At 48.6% G+C, this 13295-nt stretch overlaps 1 protein-coding gene and 1 long non-coding RNA gene across 2 annotated transcripts in view; one reads left to right on the forward strand and one right to left on the reverse strand.

Moving 5' to 3' along the window:
- LOC144894571 (uncharacterized) overlaps window positions 1–13295 on the forward strand; it is a 94157-nt gene that overhangs the window by 64207 nt on the left and 16655 nt on the right. The window lies entirely within an intron of this gene.
- Window positions 3298–4303, reverse strand: LOC131133296 (uncharacterized). Its single transcript, XR_013625165.1, has 3 exons — window positions 3985–4303; window positions 3840–3912; window positions 3298–3764 (listed from the first exon to the last, which is right to left on the reverse strand). It is a non-coding gene; the product is annotated as an uncharacterized LOC131133296 (long non-coding RNA).

A 13295-nucleotide genomic window follows, 5' to 3' on the forward strand; every position in this document is an offset into this window, starting at 1 on the left:
AGGCTTTATGGTAAAAATTTTCTCCATATATGGCACATGTGTGCCACGTCCAAAAAAGCACTCCACTCGCTCAGAGAAGGCCTCCGAAGCGCGTTTTGGTACTTATGGAACACATTTAGTGTGATGTGCTTTATTGCTTGGCACACACATCCATTGTTCGAAAATGCACTTTATTCGCTCTCAAACACATTGTGCGCAAAGCATGATTCGGCGTGTCATTGTGGGCCAGCGGAAGGTGCCAGGAGGATTATTCCAAGTGTGCCTGACGCAGCTTCGCATCCCGTTCTATCTGCAACAGTTTCAGGTGGCTAGGAAGCATTGCTGTGGAGTTACAACTAAAATGAGAAAATGTGTTTCTCTGACTGTGATAATGTATTTCAAGCAACGTATAGGCTTTGTCGTAAAAATTTTCTCCATATATGGCACATGTGTGCCACGTCCAAAAAAGCACTCCACTCGCTCAGAGAAGGCCTCCGAAGCGCGTTTTGGCACTTATAGAACACATTTAGTGTGATGTGCTTTATTGCTTGGCACACACATCCATTGTTCGAAAATTCACTTTATTCGCTCTCAAACACATTGTGCGCAAAGCATGATTCGGCGTGTCATTGTGAGGCAGCGGAAGGTACCAGGAGGCTCATTCCAAGTGTGCCTGACGCAGCTTCGCATCCCGTTCTATCTGCAACAGTTTCAGGTGGCTGAGAAGCATTGCTGTGGAGTTACAGCTAAAATGAGAAAATGTGTTTCTCTCTCTGTGATAAAGCATTTCAAGCCACCTATAGGCTTTGTGGTAAAAATTTTCTCCATATATGGCACATGTATGCCATGTCCAAAAAAGCACTTTACTCGCTCAGAGAAGAAGGGCTAGGGTTAGGGTTAGGGTTAGGGTTAGGGTTAGGGTTAGGGTTAGGGTTAGGGTTAGGGTTAGGTTAAGGGTTAGGGTTAGGGTTAGGGTTTTGGCACTTAAGGAACACATTTAGTGAGATGTGCTTTATTGCTTGGCACACACAACCATTGTTCGAAAATGCACTTTATTCGCTCTCAAACACATTTTGAGCAAAGCATAATACGGCCTGTCATTGTGAGGCAGCGGAAGGTGCCAGGAGGTTTATTCCAAGTGTGCCTGACGCAGCTTCGCATCCCGTTCTATCTGCAACAGTTTCAGTTGGCTGAGAAGCACTGCTGTCGAGTTACAGCTAAAATGAAAAAATGTGTTTCTCTCGCTGTGATAATGTATTTCAAGCAACCTATAGGCTTTATGGTAAAAATTTTCTGCATATATGGCACATGTGTGCCACGTCCAAAAACGCACTCCACTCGCTCAGAGAAGGCCTCCGAAGCGCGTTTTGGTACTTATGGAACACATTTAGTGTGATGTGCTTTATTGCTTGGCACACACAACCATTGTTCGAAAATGCACTTTATTCGCTCTCAAACACATTTTGAGCAAAGCATAATACGGCATGTCATTGTGAGGCAGCGGAAGGTGCCAGGAGGTTCATTCCAAGTGTGCCTGACGCAGCTTCGCATCCCGTTCAATCTGCAACAATTTCAGGTGGCTGAGAAGCATTGCTGTGGAGTTACAGCTAAAATGAGAAAATGTGTTTCTCTCGCTGTGATAATGTATTTCAAGCAACCTATAGGCTTTGTGGTAAAATTTTTCTCCATATATGGCACATGTGTGCCACGTCCAAAAAAGCACTCCACTCGCTCAGAGAAGGCCTCCGAAGGGCGTTTTGGCACTTATGGAACACATTTAGTGAGATGTGCTTTATTGCTTGGCACACACAACCATTGTTCGAAAATGCACTTTATTCGCTTTCAAACACATTTTGAGCAAAGCATAATACGGCATGTCATTGTGAGGCAGCGGAAGGTGCCAGGAGGTTCATTCGAAGTGTGCCTGACGCAGCTTCGCATCCCGTTCAATCTGCAACAGTTTCAGGTGGCTAAGAAGCATTGCTGTGGAGTTACAACTAAAATGAGAAAATGTGTTTCTCTCGCTGTGATAATGTATTTCAAGCAACGTATAGGCTTTGTTGTAAAAATTTTCTCCATATATGGCACATGTGTGCCACGTCCAAAAAAGCACTCCACTCGCTCAGAGAAGGCCTCCGAAGCGCGTTTTGGCGCTGATGGAACACATTTATTGTGATGTGCTTTATTGCTTGGCACACACAACCATTGTTCGAAAATGCACTTTATTCGCTCTCAAACACATTTTGAGCAAAGCATAATACGGCGTGTCATTGTGAGGCAGCGGAAGGTGCCAGGAGCCTCATTCCAAGTGTGCCTGACGCAGCTTCGCATCCCGTTCTATCTGCAACAGTTTCAGGTGGCTGAAAAGCACTGCTGTGGAGTTACAACTAAAAGAGAAAATGTGTTTCTCTCGCTGTGATAATGTATTTCAAGCAACCTATAGGCTTTGTGGTAAAAAAAATTCCCCATAAATGGCACATGTGTGCCATGTCCAAAAAAGCACTTTACTCGCTCAGAGAAGAAGGGCTAGGGTTAGGGTTAGGGTTAGGGTTAGGGTTAGGTTAAGGGTTAGGGTTAGGGTTTTGGCACTTAAGGAACACATTTAGTGAGATGTGCTTTATTGCTTGGCACACACAACCATTGTTCGAAAATGCACTTTATTCGCTCTCAAACACATTTTGAGCAAAGTGTAGCAGTGGTAGGGAGTGGAAGAATACTGGCTTACACCAGAGGTGTTCGAGGACCAGACAACGCCACCCTGGGAATTTCACCCAGAGAGTCAATTTCTTTTTTTTTCTTTTCCCTCTTAAGGCATACACAGGTTCATTATACTCATGAGGCATGAGACATGGTTCACGTTATAAAAAAATTAATAGATTTTATTAACAAGTAAACATCTTTTTAAAATACCACACACACAAGGAGGGGAAGAGGGAAACCTAATCAGGTGCTGAGGCTTACCAGGTGGAAATTGGGCTAGTGAAGGGGGGGGGGGGGATCCACCCAAAACAACTCAAAAAGCACCCAGTCACACGTGACACACTCACACAGGGTTGTGCAAAGAAAACCAATCCCAGAGGAGCACCGCACACGGACGGAGAGGATACCGCCACCCAGACCACCAGCACCACCACCGGTCCTCAGCAACTGAAAAGGGGAATAAAACAATTAGTGGGGTCAAAACAAAATAAAGCAATTAAACAAAAGTAGCAAAATTGTACTAACTAAATTGAAGGAAGAGCCACTAATCACAAATGAAACAAACAAAACATGTGATAAACAAAAGAAGAACTACTGAAGGAAAATCCACCCAATTCCCAAAATCAAATAAAGCGACTGGGCTAGAATATATAACTAAGTCAAAATAATCCTAAAACAAAAAAAAGGTAAACCTATAGAAATAATCTAACCAAAAGCAAAGGGAAAACCTATACAATGGTAACTAAACAAAAAGGGATCTACCACCCCACCATTAAAACACACATAATAAAAACGAAACTCTAAATAAATTTGGCACGTAGTGTCTGTCTGTCAGGAGAGGCCGAGCGGCCTGGCCAGTCAGTCACAGGAGTCCAGAGCGCAAACAGAGGTCACCAGCGCCAAGCTCCCAGCCAGGCGAAGCCGCAAGACCGAACAGCAGGTCAGCGGGAAGCACAGCGGCGGGATAGCAGCCAGTCAAGGCAAGCAGCGGACGAGCAGACGAAACAGCGGAAGCAACCGCAGAGACCGAGAGCGGAGACAAAGCAGCGGAGTTCTCAGACGGCTGGCATTCAGGCAGATTACACCTTCTAAGCAGATGTTAAAATTAACGATATGACTGACAATGATGCGGTTACGACCCATGTTAGTACTCTACATACCTTCTAAGCAGATACACAGGCACGTGAGAGGAGCGAGGGAGGGAGTAAGCCCAGGCGGCTACGGGTGTCTCACCTATGACCACACTCTCATTAGCAAGCTACGAGCATGCACAGCAACGGAGAGAGAGGAAGAGATAACACTCACCACAATAGGACGCCAAAAGACACGTGTGTCCCCAACAGCACACCGACCACTGTCTCAGTCGAACACTTGACCCGGAAGTACACAGACGGAAGTGCAGAGAGAGAGACAGTGAGAGGAGCACTGCTTAAATACTCGCCACCCACACAATGATTGGCCGGCAGTGAACTCTGTTTAATGGGACACGCTGCATAGGGAGATATGGATATACTCCTATGCTGCTACATTCTACCCCCCCTTCTTGCATCGTCGCCCCGACGATGAACAAAGAGGGAGATACTACAAACTAGCTCCAAGGTCTAAACAAAGCAGACACTCCATTCGAAACAGAAGGGTTGGCAACTTTTGGGTTTCTAGCTGGTCGTGGGAGGTGATGCACATTCGTGTGGTGGCCAGCAGTTGACCGAAGGGTCCGACGAGGAGCCACGTGATCCGGACCGGCCTGACCAACTAAGGGAACAGCCAAAGATGTTGAGGCTTCCTCTGGTGAAGCACTCGAGGGACGACGCCCAGGGGGGTCTGAGTTGGACGGTGGCACTAAAATCTGGGGTGTGGGACAAGTCATTGTCACTAACCTGGTGGTGGGCATGGCAGCGGGTACCTCAGGAGTCTGGTGTCCCAAAACAAGCAAATCATACTCAAATGAGCACTCATCTTCAACAGGTGACTCTTCAACAAGGGGAGAGTTATGGGCAGAGGCACTACCGGGGGAGTCTACTCCTACCACCGCCTTCAACATAGTACGATGTACCTGCCTTACCTTGGTCAGGTCGTCTACTGGCCCGATTGTGTACACTGAACCCCCTTGGTCTGGTGCCCTCATCACTTGATACTTTACCGAACTCCACCTATCACGGGTCTTATGAGGCCCCCTAGCACTAAAGTCCCGCAAAAACACCAACTGACCCTCACCTAACGGTAGATGTCTCACATGCTGGTCATGGGCTCGTCGTCTGCGATCAGCGGCCTGTTGCAAGCGCTCCTTTGCACCTTCAAATGCCACCTGCAGTCGAGCTTGGTGCTCCTGAACCCACTCGTGAACCGAGCCACCAACAGGACTCTCAACTCGACCCAACAGGAAATCTATCGGCAGTCGAGGGTCTTGGCCGAACATCAGGAAAAAGGGCGACTCACCCGTGGCCTAATGGGGAGTAGTGTTGTAGCAGTAGAGGACCTGGGGCAAACAGGCATTCCAATCCCTCTTCCTGGAGACTGGCAGGGTACGCAACAGATTGTGGAGTGTGCGGTTGAACCGCTCACACTGACCATTTCCTTGCGGATGGTAGGGAGTGGTACGAGATTTCACAATGCCGTACAAGTTACACAACTGCTGGATGAGGGAGCTTTCAAAATTACGACCCTGATCAGAATGCAACCGAGAAGGAACACCAAACTTGTAGAACCACTCTGACACCAGAACCTTGGCCACCGTAGCAGCACGCTGATCATGGGTCGGGATAGCTACGGTGTACTTACTAAACACATCTGTCATCACCAAGATGTTCTCTACACCATTCTGGGCAGGCTCCAGGGTGGTGTAATCAATGGCAAGGATTTCATTGGGGCGTGACGCCAACAAATGCCCCATAAAGCCACTAGCTTTGGGGTGTACATCCTTGGCAACCTGACATCTCTCACATGTCTGACACCATCGGGTCACGTCTGCAGACATGCTGGGCCAGTAGCATCGGGACCGTAGGAGCGCCAACGTTCGCTCCACTCCCTGGTGCCCGTGCTCCTGGTGGATTTTGGTCAGGACCTCTTTACACAGCGCACTCGGCAGCAACAACTGAAGCATAGCTTCAGCACCATCGGGGCGGAACACCTGGCGATACAGCACCCCATCCTTTTCAACCAGTCTGTCCCACTGACGAAGCAAGGCCAGTGCAGACTGAGACAGCTGTACCCATTCCTCCCGAGTGGGACGCTGCTTTCTTTGCCAGAATTCTAGCAGTTCCTGGATGACGGGATCAGCCTGTTGAAGGGCATGAAGTTCAGGGGTAGAGCGCTGTGGCATGACAGCGACAGAAGCTTGAGTTACCTCCACCTTTCTCAACCCCAGGGCTTGTTCCAAGGGCTGAGGCATGGCGGTGCCGGGAAGCATCGTTTCCACGTCTTGAGGGCCAGGCGGGTGCTGACGGGAGAGCGCGTCTGCATTCCTGTTGCTTCTACCAGAACGATACTTGAGCTCAAAGTCAAAAGAGGCCAGCTGAGCTGCCCACCTCTGCTCAGTGGCGGCCAGTTTAGCTGAAGACAAATGACTAAGAGGGTTGTTGTCAGTATAAACCACACACTTATTACCCAATAAGTACTCCCTGAACTTTTCCGTCATGGCCCACTTAAGGGCCAAGAACTCCAATTTCATGGAACTATAGTTAGCCATATTCCGTTCTGTGGGCTTCAGGCCTCGACTAGCGTAGGCCATCGGTCTTACCTTACCGCGCCCAAGCCGCCATGGCTTGCATCCACCTCGAGGACAAAAGGAAGGGAGAAATCAGCATAAGCCAACACAGGTGCAGTGGTGAGTCTAGCTTTCAATGCCTCAAAGCTCTGTTGGCACTGGTCAGTCCAACACCTGACGACACCACGGTCAGACCTCCTACCAGCCCTAGTGTTGCTACACTCAGCTACAACTTTGTGCAGAGGGGCTGCCAGCTTGGCGAAACCCTCCACAAACCGCCTGTAATAACTGGCGAACCCGAGAAAAGAGCGTAACTTCGAGACAGTAGTAGGAATTGGCCAGTTGGCGACCACTTCAATTTTACTCGGATCGGTGGAGACACCCTCACCAGAAATCACATGGCCTAAGTAGCTCACTTCTCTCTGGAAGAAGGAGCACTTACTGAGCTTTGCCTTGAGGCCCTCCTGCTGTAATCGACCTAGGACCAACTTCAGCCTCTCCAGGTGTTGTTCTATAGTGGAGGAGAACACAACGATATCATCCAGATACAATAATAATGACTGACACTGCTGATCACCAAAGATACGCTGCATTAACCTCTGAAAGGTACTGGGGGCGTTACAGAGCCCAAAGGGCATTCTGTTCCACTCAAACAGGCCGAAGGGTGTGCAAAAGGCAGTCTTGGCCCGATCTGCCTCAGTAACTGGAACTTGGTTGTAACCACTGGCCAAATCCAGGGTCGAGAACCAGCGAGCACCACAAAGAGCATCCAGGGACTCCTCTATGCGTGGTAGAGGGAAGGCATCCTTATGGGTTTTACTGTTGAGCTGCCTGTAGTCAACACACATGCGAATCGAACCATCTTTCTTCCTCACTAACACGATAGGAGACGCATAGGGGCTACTGCTCTCCCGAATGACCTGGGATGACAGCAGCTGGTTAATGTGCTCCTTTACGACCTCGTACTCAGAGGGTGGAATACGCCTGTAGCGCTGCCGGACCGGGACATTATCAACCAGAGGAATGTCATGGGAGATGAGGTTGGTACACCCAAGGTCTCCCTCGTGGGCTGAAAATACAGGGGTGTACTGCTGAAGCACAGCCCTCACCCTACCTTGCTCCTCAGCAGACAATGGGGACAGGTCCAGGTCTCCCAGCTGCTGTTGCACACTGGGAACAGCTGTCTGGGAGGACAGAGTGGCCACACCTGATGGTACCTCGGTGATCCCTGCAGGCAGACTGACCACATTCACCAAGTCCAGCGTGCCAACAGCTGTACGGGGATGCAACAGCACCTCGATGGTGCCCACATTAACAACAGGTATGTAGGCTGTACCTCTGACTACTCGGACCAAGGCAGGGGACGCAAGCAACCCAGCAGGCAACCCAGAATCAGAGGGCTCAAAGAGGACAGTGGAACCAGCGTACTGCGCTGAACATGTGGCAGTCACAACTTTCATGGCTCCGCCAGGGATCCGCCAGGTTCTCTTACCTCTGATCTTTACTTGTCCTGGAACGTCACGAGGGGTCCGAGTGCTGTCAACGCGGCACTGCTGTAGGGCCTGCATAACAGGCCTGGGGGCCTCCAAAACACAAGGCTGCGAAAACAAAGTAGCGCCATGTTGCACAAAAAGCTCGTGGTAACACTTGCGCATCACATTCATCCCTAAAACACCAGGCACCCGGGCAGGTGTACCATCAGGGGGGTCCCTTACCACCAACACTCCACAGTGGGGCATTAGCTTACCACAAAGCTCCACCTCAAGCTCTAGGTAGCCAAGATAGGGGATAGCCAAACCATTAGCAGCCTTGAGCTCCAACCAGTGACACGACCGCAGGCGCTCCTGACCCCAAGGCTCGAAATACTGGCGGAAAAAGCCCTCAGAAATCGTGGTGACCATAGAACCCGTGTCCACCAAACAGGGAACCTTAACTCCACCCATGTCCACATCTAGATGGGGACAAGATGAAATCAGCTTAGAAGATTCAAAGCTACCTGAGACCTCCTGTGAGCCAGTGGCGGCCCCACCCAAACTGTGGCTCCGCAGTTCGGTGGGCACTAGTTTTCCGACACCGGAGCGTTGTGGGACTGCCTACCAGGGGTAGGAGGGGGTCGGGAGGGGACCTGTGAGCGGGAAGAAACACGCGCTCCATCACAATGTCGGGCAATATGACCAGGCTGATTACAGCGCAAGCACACTATGGGGCCAGTACGAGGTGGGCGGTTGTACTGCTGGGGATTCTGCAGCCGAGCAAGGCTCTCAGTGAGCTGATTGAGCTGCTCTTGCTGACGTTTTAGCATTTCTTTCATCTCACTGATCTCTGATACGGAAGACGAGGGGACAGACACCTGAGGACCACCATGAACCCCATACTGAACACCAAACATTAGGGGGACGGAGTGACTACGGCCTCTTGCGCCACCAGGTAACCCTTCGCGCTCCCACTGGATCGCCTCTGCCCTAACATCAAGTAAAGTGGAATTAGGCTGTCTACGCACCAACTGCTTCAGCTCACGACGCAGGGAACTGTTGAACACCTGCTCAACAAACTGGTCCCTCAGGAGGACTTCAGAGTTCAACATACCGGCCGGGGCACGCTGCTTCACCCTCTCCATGAGACCCATGAAAGCGAGGGAAAACTCTTGAAGAGTCTCGCCCTCTGTCTGCTTCCTAGAGAAGAAAGCCTCCTGCAGTGCAACATAAGAATCTGAACACCCGTATAGCTCCTGTAAAATGGCAAGTATGCAATTAGGATCCTCTCTCCGCGCTAGAGCGATACTTGATCTCATCTCTAGCCTCACCCTCTAAGTGATCAAACAGGAAGAATGCCTGGTCAGACCGGGATAGATGCCGGGCTCTCATACAGGCCTGCACCTCCTCTCTCCACTCACTCAAACCTACACCTACCCTTCCCCTAAAGACTGGACACTTCCTATCTCTAGGCACAAAAATTAGTCTCTCTGGTACAGAGACACTAGACGTGGAGGGGACAGTAGGTGGCACAGAAGTAAAAGGAGGAGCACTAGGCCCAGCCTGTTCCTGTCGCAACCGCTCATTGTCAGCTTTTAACTGTGCAATTACATTTCTGAGTTCCTGAATCTCTTCCTCCATAACTACAGCGAAAGCAGTATACTACAGGTAGTTAGTATGGCGCAACCGTACCACAAAAAAAACCGAACCTGCTGAAACAGTCTCACCAGGACTGTCACAAAGATCCGCTGTGAATTACCGCTGCTTTGTCTCCAAGCTCTCCAATCTGTCAGGACCAAAAAAAAAAAAAAAAAAAAAAATCAATACACAAAACAATCAGAAAGTAAAAAAAACAAACGGGACACACGTCTCAGCCTTTCAATTGAGTATATCCTGCCGACAACGCCAAGTTTGTAGCAGTGGTAGGGAGTGGAAGAATACTGGCTTACACCAGAGGTGTTCGAGGACCAGACAACGCCACCCTGGGAATTTCACCCAGAGAGTCAATTTCTTTTTTTTTCTTTTCCCTCTTAAGGCATACACAGGTTCATTATACTCATGAGGCATGAGACATGGTTCACGTTATAAAAAAATTAATAGATTTTATTAACAAGTAAACATCTTTTTAAAATACCACACACACAAGGAGGGGAAGAGGGAAACCTAATCAGGTGCTGAGGCTTACCAGGTGGAAATTGGGCTAGTGAAGGGGGGGGGGGGGATCCACCCAAAACAACTCAAAAAGCACCCAGTCACACGTGACACACTCACACAGGGTTGTGCAAAGAAAACCAATCCCAGAGGAGCACCGCACACGGACGGAGAGGATACCGCCACCCAGACCACCAGCACCACCACCGGTCCTCAGCAACTGAAAAGGGGAATAAAACAATTAGTGGGGTCAAAACAAAATAAAGCAATTAAACAAAAGTAGCAAAATTGTACTAACTAAATTGAAGGAAGAGCCACTAATCACAAATGAAACAAACAAAACAACATGTGATAAACAAAAGAAGAACTACTGAAGGAAAATCCACCCAATTCCCAAAATCAAATAAAGCGACTGGGCTAGAATATATAACTAAGTCAAAATAATCCTAAAACAAAAAAAAGGTAAACCTATAGAAATAATCTAACCAAAAGCAAAGGGAAAACCTATACAATGGTAACTAAACAAAAAGGGATCTACCACCCCACCATTAAAACACACATAATAAAAACGAAACTCTAAATAAATTTGGCACGTAGTGTCTGTCTGTCAGGAGAGGCCGAGCGGCCTGGCCAGTCAGTCACAGGAGTCCAGAGCGCAAACAGAGGTCACCAGCGCCAAGCTCCCAGCCAGGCGAAGCCGCAAGACCGAACAGCAGGTCAGCGGGAAGCACAGCGGCGGGATAGCAGCCAGTCAAGGCAAGCAGCGGACGAGCAGACGAAACAGCGGAAGCAACCGCAGAGACCGAGAGCGGAGACAAAGCAGCGGAGTTCTCAGACGGCTGGCATTCAGGCAGATTACACCTTCTAAGCAGATGTTAAAATTAACGATATGACTGACAATGATGCGGTTACGACCCATGTTAGTACTCTACATACCTTCTAAGCAGATACACAGGCACGTGAGAGGAGCGAGGGAGGGAGTAAGCCCAGGCGGCTACGGGTGTCTCACCTATGACCACACTCTCATTAGCAAGCTACGAGCATGCACAGCAACGGAGAGAGAGGAAGAGATAACACTCACCACAATAGGACGCCAAAAGACACGTGTGTCCCCAACAGCACACCGACCACTGTCTCAGTCGAACACTTGACCAGGAAGTACACAGACGGAGGAAGTGCAGAGAGAGAGACAGTGAGAGGAGCACTGCTTAAATACTCGCCACCCACACAATGATTGGCCGGCAGTGAACTCTGTTTAATGGGACACGCTGCATAGGGAGATATGGATATACTCCTATGCTGCTACAAAAGCATAATACGGCCTGTCATTGTGAGGCAGCGGAAGGTGCCAGGAGGTTTATTCCAAGTGTGCCTGACGCAGCTTCGCATCCCGTTCTATCTGCAACAGTTTCAGTTGGCTGAGAAGCACTGCTGTCGAGTTACAGCTAAAATGAAAAAATGTGTTTCTCTCGCTGTGATAATGTATTTCAAGCAACCTATAGGCTTTATGGTAAAAATTTTCTCCATATATGGCACATTTGTGCCACGTCCAAAAACGCACTCCACTCGCTCAGAGAAGGCCTCCGAAGCGCGTTTTGGTACTTATGGAACACATTTAGTGTGATGTGCTTTATTGCTTGGCACACACATCCATTGTTCGAAAATGCACTTTATTCGCTCTCAAACACATTGTGCGCAAAGCATGATTCGGCGTGTCATTGTGGGCCAGCGGAAGGTGCCAGGAGGAATATTCAAAGTGTGTCTGACGCAGCTTCGCATCCCGTTCTATCTGCAACAGTTTCAGGTGGCTAAGAAGCATTGCTGTGGAGTTACAACTATAATGAGAAAATGTGTTTCTGTCTCTGTGATAATGTATTTCAAGCAACCTATAGGCTTTGTGGTAAAAAATTTCTCCATATATGGCACATGTGTGCCACGTCCAAAAAAGCACTCCACTCGCTCAGAGAAGGCCTCCGAAGCGCGTTTTGGCACTTATGGAACACATTTGGTGTGATGTGCTTCTTTGCTTGGCACACACAGCCATTGTTCGAAAATGCACTTTATTCGCTCTCAAACACATTTTGAGCAAAGCATATTACGGCGTGTCATTGTGAGGCAGCGGAAGGTGCCAGGAGGCTCATTCCAAGTGTGCCTGACGCAGCTTCGCATCCCGTTCTATCTGCAACAGTTTCAGGTGGCTGAGAAGCATTGCTGTGGAGTTACAGCTAAAATGAGAAAATGTGTTTCTCTCGCTGTGATAAAGCATTTCAAGCAACCTATAGGCTTTGTGGTAAAATTTTTCTCCATATATGGCACATGTATGCCATGTCCAAAAAAGCACTTTACTCGTTCAGAAAAGAAGGGCTAGGGTTAGGGTTAGGGTTAGGGTTAGGGTTAGGGTTAGGGTTAGGTTAAGGGTTAGGGTTAGGGTTAGGGGTTAGGGGTTAGGGTTAGGGTTAGGGTTAGGGTTAGGGTTACTGTCGAGTTACAGCTAAAATGAAAAAAATGTGTTTCTCTCGCTGTGATAATGTATTTCAAGCAACCTATAGGCTTTATGGTAAAAATTTTCTCCATATATGGCACATGTGTGCCACGTCCAAAAAAGCACTCCACTCGCTCAGAGAAGGCCTCCGAAGCGCGTTTTGGCACTTATGGAACACATTTAGTGTGATGTGCTTCTTTGCTTGGCACACACAGCCCTTGTTCGAAAATGCACTTTATTCGCTCTCAAACACATTTTGAGCAAAGCATATTACGGCGTGTCATTGTGAGGCAGCGGAAGGTGCCAGGAGGCTCATTCCAAGTGTGCCTGACGCAGCTTCGCATCCCGTTCTATCTGCAACAGTTTCAGGTGGCTGAGAAGCATTACTGTGGAGTTACAGCTAAAATGAGAAATTGTGTTTCTCTCACTGTGATAAAGCATTTCAAGCAACCTATAGGCTTTGTGGTAAAATTTTTCTCCATATATGGCACATGTATGCCATGTCCAAAAAAGCACTTTACTCGTTCAGAAAAGAAGGGCTAGGGTTAGGGTTAGGGTTAGGGTTAGGGTTAGGGTTAGGGTTAGGGTTAGGGTTAGGGTTAGGGTTAGGGTTAGGGTTAGGGTTAGGTTAAGGGTTAGGGTTAGGGTTAGGGTTAGGGTTTTGGCACTTAAGGAACACATTTAGTGAGATGTGCTTTATGCTTGGCACACACAAGCATTGTTCGAAAATGCACTTTATTCGCTCTCAAACACATTTTGAGCAAAGCATAATACGGCCTGTCATTGTGAGGCAGCGGAAGGTGCCAGG

The sequence above is a fragment of the Doryrhamphus excisus genome, linkage group LG21, assembly GCF_037039965.1.
Source record: "Doryrhamphus excisus strain RoL-2023G ecotype Guam linkage group LG21, RoL_Dexc_Guam_v1.1, whole genome shotgun sequence".
Classification (NCBI taxonomy): Eukaryota; Metazoa; Chordata; class Actinopteri; order Syngnathiformes; family Syngnathidae; genus Doryrhamphus; species Doryrhamphus excisus.